This window comes from Lissotriton helveticus, chromosome 10, assembly GCF_964261635.1.
Source record: "Lissotriton helveticus chromosome 10, aLisHel1.1, whole genome shotgun sequence".
NCBI classification, from domain to species: domain Eukaryota; kingdom Metazoa; phylum Chordata; class Amphibia; order Caudata; family Salamandridae; genus Lissotriton; species Lissotriton helveticus.
The window spans coordinates 925,534,784-925,551,725 of record NC_136071.1 but is presented as its reverse complement, the minus strand read 5'-3'; the positions used below and the strand labels follow the sequence as shown (position 1 = coordinate 925,551,725).

The 16,942-nt window shown below is 42.8% G+C and overlaps 1 long non-coding RNA gene across 1 annotated transcript; it reads left to right on the top strand.

Moving 5' to 3' along the window:
• Window positions 1-303: 303 nt before the first annotated feature.
• Window positions 304-4,071, top strand: LOC144785547 (uncharacterized). Its single transcript, XR_013601955.1, has 6 exons — window positions 304-368; window positions 489-574; window positions 683-789; window positions 915-1,000; window positions 1,269-1,347; window positions 3,829-4,071. It is a non-coding gene; the product is annotated as an uncharacterized LOC144785547 (long non-coding RNA).
• Window positions 4,072-16,942: the final 12,871 nt, after the last annotated feature.

Below are 16,942 nucleotides of genomic sequence, written 5' to 3'. Positions count from 1 at the left end.
TTTTTGACACATTCCCTGAAGGACTACCGCTTTAAGAAGTCCCTCTCTATTTAGCCCACCTATCGGACTAAGCGATATATAAGCGCATTTCTGGCGCCCAATTCGAATCTTTTTGTTATCCCGAAGCTGCACACGCCACGCAGAAGAGGCTCTCTGAGCACCGAGCTGCTCTATCAGGTATTTACCCGAGCAACTATCTAGATGCACCACCTAACTGATTAAGCCGAGTCACTCTCTTAGAACCCTTTATCTATCATCGCGCTTTGCTTTCTCGTTGGTTTCTTTAGCACCTGCTCTAGTCATCAAGCCCGTACCCCTACTCTCTGCCTGAGCGTGCAGCCTCAACCAGTACCGAGTCGCCGCATCAGGTATTTACTGCATTATTGAACGAGGCAAGAACCAACATTATTAGAAACACCAGGGATATATATTTCTCTGAAGCCTTTCCCCTCAAATATCGTGCTGCATTTTCCTTTTGTCTTTTCTAGCGTTCCATTTTACAAGCCCGGCTTGCAACTTAACATCTATCCCGTCTCGCCAGCTTTACATCCTTGTATCTTGAGCTTGTCACCAGGTAACAGATCCACATAATTAACAAACCTACTGGGCTGCTGCACGCAGCGTTAAACCCAGGCAGAGCAACGATTAAAACTAACTTCGGCTGTTCTCTCTTTACCTGCAGTTGCAGCTTAGTGACTGAGCATCCACCTTGTGGGACAAAACTGGCTGACCTTTACTAATCTATAGCGGCCACTTTCCTTTGGAACTCTAATTACATCCAGGTTCCGGGTGGGTATTATATATAGACTACTTTTACACACGAGGTCCACTAAATAAGTGTAGATATGTCATTAAATACCTAGTATACATAATAACTGATTGCCAGTTTTTTTCTTAATTTCTCCATATATTAGGTTCCGTCTAACAACCCATCGTAAATCACAGTATTTTTAAAGTTTCATCTCCAAATATAGGAACCACTGTGAACATCTTATTACAGGTAAATTAAAACCACATCTTGTGCCACTTTGTGTGCCAACAATCCGACTAGCACTATGATACCTAGCAATGTACAGATATATGCTTTCAAATGAATGAACTGCATATAGCTACTTATGTCAACAAGCAGACAACACGCCCATAAAATTTAGCAGGTTGAGAGGAACCCTTTAGCCATGATGTCTGCCCTGGAAAACATGTATTCTCCGCAACTATACCCAGCATTATTTAACTGAATATTTTCTCATTTTCTCCTCGTCATGGAATAGCCAAGACGACGTAAAAATTGTGGACAGATTGACTACTACACGGATACTCTCATCAAATACCTAACATCAACCACACATGGTAAGAACCTTGATATTTCGCTTCCCTCCGGCTATGTATAATCATGTGAATGAGTGAACTATGTTTACATCTACCTCCACCAATGCAGTTCTCTCTGATGTCGTCATCAGACAATTAAGTTCCCAAGAGAAAAATAAAATAATACTCCTTCAAATGTATATATGCATCAGTTGCATCAGATCTATAAAAGCAAATGCCCATACACCCTGTAATCAGAACAAAATAAAGATGTATTTTGTGCTGAAGGAGGGAACCAAATATCTCTCTATACACCTGGTTTTTTTACCTTTCCTGGCTCGTTTTCCTTCTCAGAATATTGTATCCTCCTTTTATGTACCATATGCATAATAACAATGAGTAATGGCTTTGTTTTTATCCTGAGGACAACTTTATATGTACATATATATTTTTTTTTGTGTCAAATTATACATGCCAAGTGTATTATCAAAAGCGGTACCATATATGATATTACCTTTTGTCTGGTACTTCAGTTCAAGCTTGAATTTGTGTCAATGTATTAATCAAAAAACCTTTGTAAGCACAAAAGTGATATGGCTTTCCTTTCTCTAAAGAATGTTTTATCTATTTTTAGCTACAAGATGGTAGCGTCCTGAGGAAAGCACTTAGGTGTTGAAACGCGTAGACGAAAACCATCTCTTTTACAGATCGTTGGGAACATCCACATATAAAACAATGCATCTGTTGATTTCCCAATGAAATGAAAAATATCTTTTTATCAAATGTTCAAAAAATTCTTTTTATGTTATTGATCATATTTATGACCACTTTTTATCATTCTAATGAAATTTAATTTCTAAATGCCAACTTTTGTGCTTGTTTTTTGCTATTGTTTATTTTAATTGTTAGTGCTTGAACTGTACCAGCACATTTGTGTTGTCTTTTTGCCTGGGTAAGTTACCTTTTCACACATTGTTTGCCCTGACCCAGGAATTATACCTTTCTCAGGGGGTCCCTGTTTTGTTACATATTCATGCCAGAAAAGACTATCATGGTACACATACATCGTTTTACCTAATGAATGGCCATGTGAGAAGCATTTGGTGCTTGTTGAGTGTGATTATTATACGCTGGCAGTGCACTGAGGAAACTGACCCCCCAGTTCACTTGCTGCTATCGACCCTTGCATGCAGGGCACAAGTCCTAAAAAATAAGTTGGAGGACTGACCACCTTAGGCAGTATGCAAGTAACATCATGATGTGTGCCATCAAAGCACATGACATTACGACGTGTGACATTCCACGTGGCATCACAGGAATAGACCTCACTGGAAGTGACATCACAAGTAGTGACATCAGTTACTAAGATCTCACACATGTTTATCAGGTGAATCATGAGTACATTAAAGTGCATTATGATGTTTAACAAATGAGACTTGGCTTTGGGGTTGTGCCAGAGAAGTGGCACAATCCTCATGCAAGATCGGGGCTCAAATAATATTTTTTTTTAAACCTGCCACAAAGAAATTGGCAACGAGAAAAAGCATGGTAGTAGATATGTTCTGCTTAATTGGTTGCAAAGGCTGCATTTAAAAATATTTTATGGGGTTAAGTCATCTGCTGCAGAGGTGCCTAATAGATCTCAGGGAATAATAATGATGTTATAACTTTGAAGCTTAAAAAAATTGTTGGAGACATCTGTGTTTTGTGTAGTCTCAAATTTTAATCAAAGTAGTATAGAAGATTAAGTAGTCTCCTCCAAAACATAATCACCCACTGTTCTTGGGGGGAGGGGCGTTCGGGGATTGTTGAACCTCTATTTTGTTGCTACCTTCTTCGGGTTTGTTTTACAATGCTGTGAGCATAAATGTACCACTTAATTATGCTATAGTGCTCTGATATGTGTATGTTATACTTATAGCAGGGGCGAACTGTAAATGCAATAACATATTTTTTTTAAGTTGTCTCCTGCAAAGCCTATCATGTAACATGCAGATCACAGATTTTTATTTTATGTAGAAAGGTAAGTGGATTACAGCTTTGAACCCAGAGATCCTTTTGTTACATGCAGTTAATACATTGTAATCCTTCACCCACAGTGAGCAATGAAGAGTATTTGACTCCGACACCTTATATTCCTGGCTGTCTCATGTAACACATCTTGTACATTGATTTACATACTTACATGATGTATTTGGAATGGATAGTGTGTATGTTATGTAAAGCGCTCTAAGACTCTGGATTGGGATGAGTAGCGCTATAAAAGAAATAAAATAGTGCTCTTTAAATTGTGATTTGTGTAAATACTGGGACAGACCAACCCATCTGACATTCTTACAGTGCATGCACTTAAATGCAACAAAGTAAAAAGCATGCATCTCTTAAGTACCTGTGAAGAGATAACAAGCTGTGTGCTTTTGTTTCCTTGCCGGTGCATTTGTAGGGTTACAGGATGCCTCTAGTCTGATACACGATCAAAAGGATGCTTGATGGCGCCTTAACTTCTGTCTTTATCTTTGCCAGCTGGACATAAAGAAAGCAACCCCTATGCCTCCACTTGCTGCTGGGAATGGAAAGGAAACAACGTGCAGGAGCTGCTTAAAGTGTCCGGCGTATCAACATATTTCAGTGAGGCTCAACTTCTTGGCAGGGTGGACGGCGTCCACCCTGTAAAAATTCTAAAATAAAGCATTTTAAGTTAAATATTTGAATCCGAAAATTAGTGAAAAAAATTGTGCATGAACAACTTAATATCATATGCCCAAAAACGACTTACTCTTTTAAAAATATGTTTTTCTTGATTTATGTAAAGGAAGAAAACACAATTAAATATAACAATTAATAATTATAGATTCTAATACTTTGATTATGACTTGAATTTCAATCGGGCTGGTAATGCTATGCCTAAGAATATATTGCTCGATCAGAGTCACTTGTCTTGCTCACTGTATTTGCAGAGAAATCCTGCATACGTAAATCAACCACACAGTCTAAATGGAAATAATAGCACACCCAAGTCTCTGCAGTATTTACAATGAATAGCAAAGTGCAGTGCCATCGATCTCAACTAAGATAAAGGCAGTAATGGTGCTTCAAAGTCCCTGTTGAGATGTTTTTTTGGGACTGCAGAATTCTTATAGATTTAGCAAGTAGGCTTCAGAGTCCTCTAACATTCATCATCCCAATTAGCTACCCACCGTCCTTTCCCCTTTTTCATCTACGTATACAGGTGTTGAAATATTCCTGTCTGAAATTGTTGTGCGGGTTCATTATTGAATATATTTTGCGTGAGCAACTTTTAGCTATCACAAACATTAAACAAGCATTGGTACAGCCAATAGGGCTGATGCTGGATGCTATCCTTTTGACTTAGTAAAGGTCTATTTTGTTGTCATAGGTTTGTAAAGCTTCATTGCTGGCAAAGCTGCTGGGCTCTGCTATTCTAAAAAAAAACCTTTGTTTAAAAGAAAATATATTTTTGGGGTTGGAGAGACCTGGCCTAAAAGCCGGTAAAAGCAGAGACTATCATTTTAGTAAAATCAAAAGGTCTTGGCTAACGACAGGCCTAACAGTGTTTAGGGAGAAGTTTAGTTATTAAAACTCAACAGCAAGCGTATGTATGAAACGTATTATGTAAAACTGTTTACTTTCAGCAAACCAAAACGAATGTGAGGCATTTCTCAGTGGACAAGTATTAATTTCCATTACTTTTATAACACTTGGGTTCACTTTGCCATTAAGAGAAGTAACTTTTGACTATCTGGGCATAGGAAGACCTTGCAGAATTAATAAAAAGTGTTTTATTGGCATGGTCTTTGGTCTTATAGTATAACTTGGCGAAGGACTTTTACTAGGGTTGAACATGTTATTGAATAGAAATCATTTACGGGTTGGATATCAAACACAATTTTAAATTGGGGGAAGCTGTAGGTTTCCCACTAGCAAAATATCAAAACAACAGGAAAGTTCTTAACAGGCTCAGTGATCCGGCATATTATATGTTTATCTGGAAGGATTAACATATGCATTGAGTGTTCGCTTTAGGGGAGAGCTCATAGACCCTGGTAGAACGAATATATAATAGTAAATTACATAGCAGTAACCAACAAATATAATGTTACTTAGTTGTCATTTGACACATGTTCGTAGGAGAGCTATATCTTCCAACTGGAGCAACTTCCACTTACTGTCCTTACACATGAGGTGGTTGGAAAGTCCCACACACAGCAGAATTCAGTTAAGCCTGAAATTTTTCCAATTTAGATACTAGGTGACAATAGTAATAGCAAAGACCAGCAAAGACCTAAGGCGTGTAACCTTGTAAAAAAGAGAATTTCTAGGGCACCATCGAACAGACTGTATGTATGTTTTCTGAAATGCACATTTTGTTGGCTAAAACGGAATGGCACTATCAGTTAGTCATCTTTCGTGAAGGTGTTCTGGCAGAGGAGCAACATTTGCAATGTGACAGAAAGCTTTCCATTTAAAATAGGACTGAAGGCAGGACAAAACCACATAGCGACATCAGCAGTGCCACCGGATGGCAGAAGGATAGAGTCCTCAGCATGTGCATGAGAAATGTGTATCTGCTGCAGACAGAAAAGTCTTGCTAGTTTGCCTCATTCTGCACTATAAGAAATCAACAGATACAAACTGTGTAAACACTGCCAACCATTGCCAGGGTCAGCAGTCCTGTAGACTGCCTCCAGATGCATAATATGACCATAACCACACCTGCTCACAATAGCATGGGTTCCACTGGTACAGATAAGAAAACAACTCACACTCATTTGAACTATGTATGGATAGATGGGAAGTCAGGTGCAGGTGCAGAAGGCAGAGGTCTGCTTGTTACACCAAGTAGAGTCATTGTAGGAATGGGCAGGGGCGCTCTATGGTGAGACTCAGAGTAAGACAACATCAAATTCAGGGAATTGTAACCATTAATAAGCTGCTGCCCAATAAGGGAAGGGGGGTTGGGACGCAATAACAAACAGAGAGACTTGCATGCCTTCAAGATCAGCCATTCTTGGAGTCGTACGTACATCTCTTCTCAGTCCTAGAGAGCATCTTCGTGATATGTGCGTAATCTAGTGCACGGTGAGCTATACTGCAAATACAGGTAGAGAGGTTATTCAACAAATGAGTAGTTGTGAAATATTCCCTTCTGCCTTTGACATGTGCACTCGATCCCTGTCCTGCCAGCATAATGTTAGGAGCCTGAGGGATTCAAGCGATAGCCCCTAAGTCTCCCAAGGAGCACTGGTAGTGCCCGACTGAGTCAATCCTTGTGCCACGCTCGTGCTGTTTACTAGCAAAAGCAGAAAGGGAGCATCATCTAGATAGGCTTGGGAAATGTGGCGGTGGAACTGGGAGTTCGTCACAACTTCCATTAGTACCTGGAGGCAGTTTGAAGTTAACAGTGTTCTTCCCACTTCTCACATCTGAACGGGAGTCCTCAGAGGCGGTGTCACAGTGCAGGACTGCCAGCGCCATGGATTCACACTTCATTCACACTCCATTCAAGTCCACTCACTCACAGCTCGATCAGCTGGAGATATGACATCATGTGTGGTCATCGTGCTGAGGTATGGAGGCAGGTGATGAAGATGTGGCGGAGCACCAGCCCCCCTTCCTTGACATCGCAGCAGAGGCCATGCTCACAGCTCGGAAATACTGCTATCCCAGTACAACTAGCATGCATTTATTAATTTTATTTTTAAAAGTTTTGTATAGTGCGAACATGACCCTAGAGGGTATCAGAGCGCTATAGAGCAGATTTGCAACAAACCTAGAGGAGAGAATTGTGGCAAAACAGGAGCAGTATGGTTTTTAGAGAAAGGACATTCAAGCAAACAAATGTGTATATATCCAGCCCCTAGTTTTGGTTATAGATATTCGACACTCAAAACAGCGACATCTTGTTAACCACAGAAAAAATAATTTATGTATAACCACACTTGACACAAAATTATCTTTGGGGAATATACACCTCGTTATCTTTATTTTGTTATATTTGTTTTCCTTTTTACCTTATTTGAAATATTTTTGGTTATTTTTTCAATTCATTTATATTTATAAAAAACTTTTGATATATTATTCACAGATCAATACATATAAAACAATATACAACCATGTGCAAAATATGTACATCACAAACGAAAAAGAGACAGAAAATGTGTACTACGAATTATTCAGTCGATGTATAATTGAGATAGGCAAAAGCGGAAGAATGGAACTACGCGCGTTTCGGCCTGTGGCGTTCGTCAGGTGACCGTCATTCGCATTTGACAAGACAAACCATTGTGACACATAAATCTAAGGAGAAAAAACATAAAAATATATATAAGTCGCTTACATATTCATACATTTAACTGTAAATAGTACCTAAACCAAACAGGGTCTGTGTTCTAAGTCATAGAATATAGTTTCTTTGAAAAGCAGTTCGGTATTTATGATATACAAGATTTAATCTAAAAAGATTTTACATTTACATTCTCTGTTTTATACATTTCAGCATCTTCATTATAATTCATTATTTATATGTCAGTTTTTTTCATTGTGTACATTGCTACTCAACCATGACGTGCTTCGCTATATGTCCCATATTCGCTAATCTCTCAATTTTGGGGATGTGGTTGACTATACACTGCATCCTCCAAATTTTTTGACACATATCTTTTATTGATAAAAGCTGAACAGGAGCAGTATACAAGAAAAATAACAACAGGTACATAATGAAGTAATAATGGAGAGCATCAGAACCATAACATTGCAAAATATCATAAGTGAGCAGAAGAGCAAGACAAGGAAGGCAGAAGAGCATGTGAGTAGAGTAAGGCAAGAAGAGTCAACGTGACACTAGATGAGGAGGAACAGGCTGTTAGTCTTGGAGGACCAGCCAGATCTAGGCTGGTATGCTGAAAGGCCGAGGCTAAACTTCTAACTCAGAAAAGTAATCATCAATAAAGCTTTCACTTCCTTTTTGAAGGACACTGTTGATGTCAGTCTAGTTTCCGTTGGTAGGGAGTTCTAGATTCTCGAGGCAATACCTGAGACGGATCGATTGTACGTTTTCATTGTTAGGGCTCGGCCTACGTCCCACGAAGTGGGCGTGGCTTAAGAGTCCTTTTCTGAGGGCTTCGAAAATCGTACCTACCGCATTCCAGAAAGCTCGTGATTTTTGCTGGTTATTTTTAGCAGCTGCATGGCAATTGGGCCGAGCATGCGTGTGTTTTTACAAGCAGCACACAATAGGCCATAGGTGTGAGAGTTGCTCCGCCTAGTGCATATTCCGTGCGGACACGCGCAGCAGAAGGGCATATTTCTTCAATTACCATCTGTCAGGGCCCGGGGTAATTGAAGACAGATGACGGGCGCGCGTGCACCATTCTTTGCTGTGTGCTTTCGTGGCCAGGCCCCCTCACAGCGCAGACGTGCCTCCACGAACCGTCCCGCTCTTCGCTGTGCATTTTTTTTCTCTCTCTCACACTGCCACGTGCCCATACACAGTCTGGCGAGGGACTGGGATGCCACCCAGAGCCTCACACGGTTTGCTGTCGGGATTTCGTTGCGGTTTTTTTGGTCCATAAATCTCAAGTCCCGAGAGCCTCCTTTCATGCACAGTGTTCAGCCAGCTCTGCATTTTTAAAACATTACAAGCTCATAAAAGTGGAACTGAAGGGGTTTTGAAACAAAAACAGATCACTGACAGCAGATGATGTTTGAGCCTGTGCTGCCACATTCCAGCCTGGGCTGCAGGGTACCCCCGGGCGCTGGGTCTTGGTGGTGTGAAGATGGCCCTGCTGCTGCTCTCAATGCAGCGAGGGTGGAATCGCTGCCCTCTGCTCCTGTTCCTTGAGGTGTTGTGGCCGCGTTGAAAGTCTCTGCGTGAGAAGATGCTTCAAACAGGCTGGCCGCTGGAGGACGAGGTCTTCTATGGATTTCGGAGACATCACCTCGCGCATTCTTCAGCAGTGTGAGAATTCCAAATACTTTAGATACTCCTGGCACGCCAGGCCTTAACTCCCTTTGTAAATGCTGTTTGTTCTGCACATACTTTTATTGGAAGCTTCTTGCCAGAACACTCCCACACGCCTCAAATGAAGGGATCCACTTGGGCAATGAAAGTTTGTAAAAATACGTTTTAGAAATAGGACTCTGCCAAGAAGGGGCGACTTCTTGAGTATTTCTTTGCACTTTCTTAGAGAATTCCTGTGGCTTTTTGTCTTGTGGTACATGGCGTCCGTGAGTATTTATGGGTGTGTTGTTTATCATTAGTTTAGCAATTATTCCACAGGCATATCTATTGAGTACTTTTATTCACACTAAAAGCACAATCTTTTTTTTTTTTTTAAATAGATGTTCCTCGTTTTTTCTGACATTTCTTAAGAACGCGCTTCAAGCTGGTGTTTCCATGGACTGTGCACCTTGATTTTGTTGTGCTTGTGAATCCCCTTGGTGCTACATTTTCTTGATCTGTGGTGTGTGAATGTTATAACATTTACACATCTCAGCTACTCTCGCTCCTGTTCACACCTCTCCATGTTCTGGACATATGGATGTTAGGGGCGTGCCTAGATTCTGAGGCCTTCTTGTTTGTTGCTTTAAACTGCTGTTGTCATAGTGTGGCCCTCTACAGTCTAGCTGTGACTACTTGTCGTCTTCCTGTCATTCCCTGTTACAGTCCTGTGATGCATGTTCATGTTCCGAACGCCCAATTGCATGTCCCTAAGGCACCCCTCTCATGTTCCTGTGGCCCCAATAGCAGTATTTCTGTGCGTCCTTCGGCTAGTGTTCTTGTGGACCCCCATAATTCCTGCGTCTAGCCCTCTCTGTTCTTTCTGTGGCCTTTCTTTGATGTTCCTGTATTCCTCCTCGATATTCCTATGGACCCCTTGTGTTCCCACTAACTTTTCTGTCATCGCAGTGGACCTCTTTCACTGGTCCTCGGGCCTCCTGGAGCTCTTAGTTATTTATAAAGTGTTTCAGGAATATCATTAAGCGTTTGAGGAGAGGTGGCAGTGCATATAGCTTGCAGTTATTGAGTGCAACTAAAATAATGTCACATACACATAATCCATTGGTTTTGTTATGCAGCCTTCGTTAAGCTGGTGTCCAAAATGCCATTTTTGTCTGCTTGCTTCCTCTTCATTTGAATTGTTGAGTTGAGTTCAAGTGTGTTAAATAATGTTGTGCACTGCTACGCATTTGAGCAGTGTACAAACCCTTCGTCATTTCGAACCATGGCACTGGTAGCAGTTGTCTATTGGATAAGACATTGACAATAAGGTATTTTTCAGTTTCAAATCCTGAAAATTGTGTATTTTACCCTTTACAGAAAATGCAACACTTGTTGATTCCTTAGTAGATGAGTTAGTGCTGTGAAACCCTTAGCCCTCCTCTGGTAGAAGGAGCATTGAGACCTCAAAATGACCCATAGATGGTAATTTACAATGGTGCATTTCCCAGTAATAGTCCTGCGGGGCAGATGGGAGAGATTGCTGGAGTGAGTGCAGAGTGAGTGCAGAGTGAGTGCAAGTGCAGAGTGCAGAGTGAGTGCAGAGTGAGTGCAGAGTGTGAGTGAGTGCAGAGTGTGAGTGTGCAGGGTGAACAGTGTGTGAGTGTGCAGGGTGAACAGTGTGTGAGTGTGCAGGGTGAACAGTGTGAGTGTGCAGGGTGAGCAGTGTGTGAGTGTGTAGGGGAAGTGTGTGAGTGTGCAGGATACGAACACTCGAACTAAGTCCACCACACACACATACATAAGACCACACACATAAGACCACAAACACACCACACACATACACCACACACACACACCACACACACACCACACACACACCACACACACACGCACACCACACACACACACCACACACACACACACCATACACACACACACCACTCTCTCTCCACCACACACTCACCACCACTCACCACCACACACACACACAACCACACACACAACCACACACCACCAGCCGTGCACTCTTTCACCAGGCACAAACACCAACAGCCATCAGTGCACGATTTCACTGGGCACAAACACCACCATGCGTCAGTGCAGGCTTCCACCAGGCACACAACACCAAACATCAGTGCACGCTTTCACCAAACACACACACACACACCAGCCATCAATGCACACTTTCACCAGGCGCACTCACCACCAGCCGTCAGTGCACGCTTTTACCAGGCGCACTCACCACCAGCCATCAGTGCACGCTTTCACCAGGCACACACACCACCAGCCATCTGTACAAGCTTTTACCAGGCACACACACCACCAGCCGTCAGTGCACGCTTCCACCAGGCACACACACCTCCAGCCGGCAGTGCACGCTTCCACCAAGCACACACACCACCAGCCATCAGTGAACAATTTCTACAGGCACACACACCAACAGCCATCAGTGCACACATCAATTGTTAACGCATCCACAATAAACTATTGTAGCAATCGCAATATGGTGCACTTCACTTTTAAACAAATTCATCTAAAGCGCAGCATGCCACCATTGATACAATTCCAATCCAACCCACATATTTCTACTACACACCACATGCATACACTCCATAACACATGGATAAAACACATTGCCATTTACAATGCCATTACCTCTAACTCAAATAAATCCGAGACCTATTGCATTTCTAATGCTTGTTTAAAATTTCTTTGGTTTGAGCAACAAGGTATTCGAGCTCCTGGAGGAACGGGCACCACCCAAGAGTTCTAGCTTATTTACAAGGTACAGAAGAGTGTTGAAATGAAGTGCTTTGTGGGTCATGCAGGCAAGTTTTAGTTGAATCCTTGCTTCAAAAGGTAGCCAATTTGGAGATTTCAAATCTGGTGAAATGTGAATGGATTTCTTGGAGCCTGTGATGAGTCTCGCGGCCACATTCTGTGAAGCCCTGAGAGGGGTCAATCTGTACCTTGGTAGACCGCAGAGGGTTGAACTGCCATATTCAAGCCGTGAGATGACTAATCCTTTCACAGCAGACTTGAAGTCATCAGGGGGAAGGAAGGGTTTTAATTTCCTTAAGATGCTGAATTGGAAGTTCGCTCCTTTGGTAGATACGCTGATGCTCTGATGTGATCCTGCATGTTCAAGTTCTTATCCAGCACAATTCCCAAGGATCTCGTAGAGTCTATGAAGTGTGGTGTGCAGTTGAGAGCGGAGAGATTTTTCATATATTTCTCCACGATAGGGGCTTGCTTGGGCAATGAAATAAGGAGGGCGTTCAGGTTGCAATGGCTGAAGGTTAACCAGTTGGGGGTTTTGTGCAGGGTACCGTTGAGTGTCTTGATATCATCCGGGGAGGAGCTTTTAATTTACAACTGGGTGTTATCCGCATACATGTGATACTGGATGTTAGATTCTTTGAGGATTTCTGTAAGAGGTTCCATGAATAGGTTGAAAAGTGTGGGTGAGAGAGGATCCTTGGGGAACCCCAGAGTACAAGGACTGGGATTGGAGAGGATTTCACTCTCTGAGTTCTGTTATGGAGAAAAGAGGTAGGCCATTTTAGTACTGAGCCGGAGAGCCCCATCCTATGTTCCTGAAGTCTCAGGAGAGTATCATGTTTGACAGTGTCAATAGCTGATGAGAGGTCAAGTAGGATTAATAGGCAGGATTCCTTTGGATCAAGCAATGAAAGAGCGTTGTCAACTATATGAGCGATGGCTGTTTCAGTGCTGTGGCCCTGATGGAAGCCCGAATGAAATTGATCAAGAAGGTGGAATTCCTCAATGTGGTTACACAGTTGTGCATGAACACATTTCTCAGGGAGTTTTGTCAGAGTATGGATGTTTGTGATAGGTCAGAAGTTATTCAGATCCTCTGGGTCAGCCATGGGTTTTTTGAGGATAGGCAAAACCAGGACCGACAAGCAGCCAGGGATCTCCCCTTGCAGTAGGGAGGCATTAATAATCTTGGCCCAGAAGAGGATTAGTGTCCTTATCATCTCTATAAAGAAATTGGAGGGAAGGGGATCGTTGAAGTGATTTGAGGTTATCAGGGTAGAAAGAATATTGAGAACAGGTGTATCATTGAAGGGTGAGAATTGACTCCTAAAAAGGCATTGTTTTTAGGGGTGTGGCATTCCACAAGATGGGGCTGCGAATGTAAGGGGAAGTCTGGTAAGAATGATAGATCAGTCAGGGCAGACCTTGGATCAGATTCGATCTTGTTAGACTTTTCAAGAAAGAAGGCAGAAAAGTCCTCACAGTTTGGATGTGGACTGGGGAAGAGTGACGATTGAATGGTAGTATTATTGGATTGAAGTTTAACCAGATCAAACAGCATTTTGGGGCAATTTTTGGCTTTGTTCAGTTGGCTTCTGAAGAAGGTTGCTTTCACCATTCTGATGTGTTTGTTGTAAAAACTTCTTCTGAGTCTTAAAGGCTGAAGGAGTTCAAAAGATGGAGAAGATCTCCATGAGCGTTCTGCCAGTCTCAGGTTGCGTCTGTTGGGTTTGGAGTCTTTGTTGAACTTTCTTTTTAGTTGAAGGAGGGCAATTGCATCCAGTACTTTCCGCATGGAGTTGTTGTAGTACTCAGTGAGTTCGTGGACATCTGACATGAACGTAGGAGGCGGCAAGGATGCATTGCAACGGGATATGAGCTCATTCATGTTTGCATTTTGAAGCAATCTTTTCCAGTGTCTCTGTTTCTTGGGTTGGATACGTTTGGTGTTCCATCGTTTAAAGATGAGGAAGGTGATATAGTGGTGATCTGACCAGTCACAAGGGGCAATCGATTCCAGCTGAATAGAGTTGGGATTGAGGATGACTAGATCGAGAGTTGAGCCTAAGTTGTGCGTTGGGCTGTCACAAGTACATGCCTTGGAGGGAGACATGGCCTCCAGTGGAGGAAACTGTGACAGACAGTGAGTCACTATTGGAAGGTGTGAGTGCAGAGGCAGTTTTGGAGGTGAGTTTAACCCGTTGCGTGCTCATGACGAGCTCAGCTCGTCATGAGGCACAGTTGAGCTGCACTCATGAAGAGCTGAGCTCGTCATGACCATTGAAACGTTCACACGCGGGGATAATTTCCCCGCTGTGCTGAACGTTCCAAAACGGGTGTGGTCGTGACGAGCTCCACTCGTCATGAGTGCAGCTCCACTGTGCCTCATGACGAGGTCGACACAAGCACAGCGGCGCCGCACGCCGCCCCCTCCCTCCGCACAGTAGCTGAAAACGCCCCGCAGAGAAGGGGTAAAGTAAAGTAAAGTCCACATTTGTAAAGCGCACAATCACCCGTAAGGGTCTCTAGGCGCTGGGGGGCCGTCGGGAAGATTAAGCGAGCTATTGCCCAGAGTCACATGGTGCTGGGCTGACCTGCCGCCGGAGCCGGGGATCGAACCGTGGTCCCCAGATTCCAGCGTCAGTCGCCCTGGCCGCGGCGCCGCACGCCGCCCCCTCCCTCCGCACAGTAGGTGAAAACGCCCCGCAGAGAAGGGGTTAATCCAGTATGTCTGCAGTGCACCCATTACACACTTTACTTATTGAACATGGGCTTCAGTGTTTTAAATCTCTCACCCCAGTTATATGTCTCAGTCCAAGAATGCTACAGGCTCCGTTCATAAAAAAAAGCTGGAAATTATGTTACTCATATACACATTTGGATATATGTCTCACTTGTCTGCAATGTATAAAATATTCTAGGACTATCACAATTCCCCAGGAGTTGTTCTGGGATAATGATGTGCATTCCAGGTTACTCCCTTGTGAAATCATTTTAACATGTCTACATTTACCATGTGAGTGCAATTAACTTACTGATTTTTTAAGTTTTTAAATGTATTTATTTTGCCATAAAACAATTTTTTCCTGTGCGCAAACCCCTTCCCTTAGAGCCCCTTGGAGTGTTCCCTTCCTCTGCCCACCAAGGACACACACTTCTTTCTGCCTTTCACAGGAATACCTCTTCAGCCATATACACTGTTGGTGAATGCACACAAACTGCACAACTTTGCCTGTTCTTTCCAACTCTGGTACGCATTCTTGTCCTGGAGCAGTCACAACACACACTTGAAGCATATTTGCTCACACTTCGCATTACACTACTAGCGTAATATTACATGTTAACACTACCATAGTATAAATTCACGCTTTATAAATAAAAATATACCTTTATACTCACAAATTGAGGTGTTTGAGCCTAAACTGAACTTGTGTTTGTGAATTGCCCCACCTGAGGATGGAAGACAACACATGAAATTGAGTGTGTGGTGTTAGTTATTAGTTTTTATGTGATGTAGTCTGTGTACTGTGTCCCATTAAATATGTGTATCTCCTTCTGAGAGGGCAATATTTCAGCGACAGAGAGTCTGTGTGTCTATGTGTTTGTGAGTTTGCGTGTGTTAGTATGTGCATGTTAGTATGCATGTGTATTTGCGTACGCGCTTGCCTAAGGTCACAAGTCTTAACACACATTCTGTATAGCTCTGTGTGTAGCTGCTGTCTAGGATAGCGAGAGTGTGTGCACATGTCTGTTTGTGTGTTACTCTTTGTGTGTGTGCATGCTACTCTCTGTTTGTTAGTATGTGCTTGTTAGTACGGGTGTGAATTTGCATGCGCACCTACCTAACGTCACAAGTCGCAGCACACATTCCGTATACCTCTGTGTGTATGTGCGTAGCTGCTGTCTATGATAACGTAAGTGTGTGTAGATGTGTCTGTGTCAGAGCGGATGTATTTTCTCTTGGAGGGTGACTGGTGTTTGCGTGGGAGGTCACCATAGTTACCCAGTCCGTCCTTGGGCCGAGCTGGTGTCTTGACAGCTAAGAGGCTGTCCACTCTTCTGCCCAGCTCATACGTTTAAAGTGTGTATTCACCTTAATGATAAAGCCAACACCATGCAATGACGCGCTGTGATAGACGGTGGGTCACTGGTGGAAGGTGGAAGTCACTTACACAGTGAAACCACTTCATGGTCCCTTCTACATTGTAACCATACACCGAACAGCCCCCATTTTAACACCCAATCTCTTTAATGATGATTATAGGTAGATACATGCTACACAATTTCATGGCCTCTGTCCACTGCTGTTGGCACTGTGTATTGTGCTAAAGGAGTGCTTTAGGCACCCATCGTACCATACTGATATCCAATCATTTAACCTTCTGTCATGATTCTATCCACCCTCCCATCCATGAATCCACCTCTTCAACCACCCTGTTCATCTGGCTTGCCACCAAAACTAATATTTTGACCTTCCATTCACTCATCAATCCATGTCATATTTCCATCCACAAAGTTATTGCAGGTTATCCATCATTTCACAACACAACTCTTCTTCTATCCAATTCATCCATCCATCCACCCCTTCCTTCCTGCATCCATCGATTCATCCACCAACCTCATCTGTCCAACTATCCACCCATAACCCACACATCCATGCATTCATCCATCAGCACATTTCCCCACCCATCCTTCCATCCTCCTCAAAAACATGCATCCACTCACTCACCCACCCACCCACCCATCCATCCATCCATCCACCCATCCACATCACCTGTCATGCATACATACATACCTAAGCATATGCATCCACCAATCCACCCATCCACAACTGGCAAATAACACTGATCGATTTCTGAAAAAATAATGTATAAAACATTAAGGTATTTCATG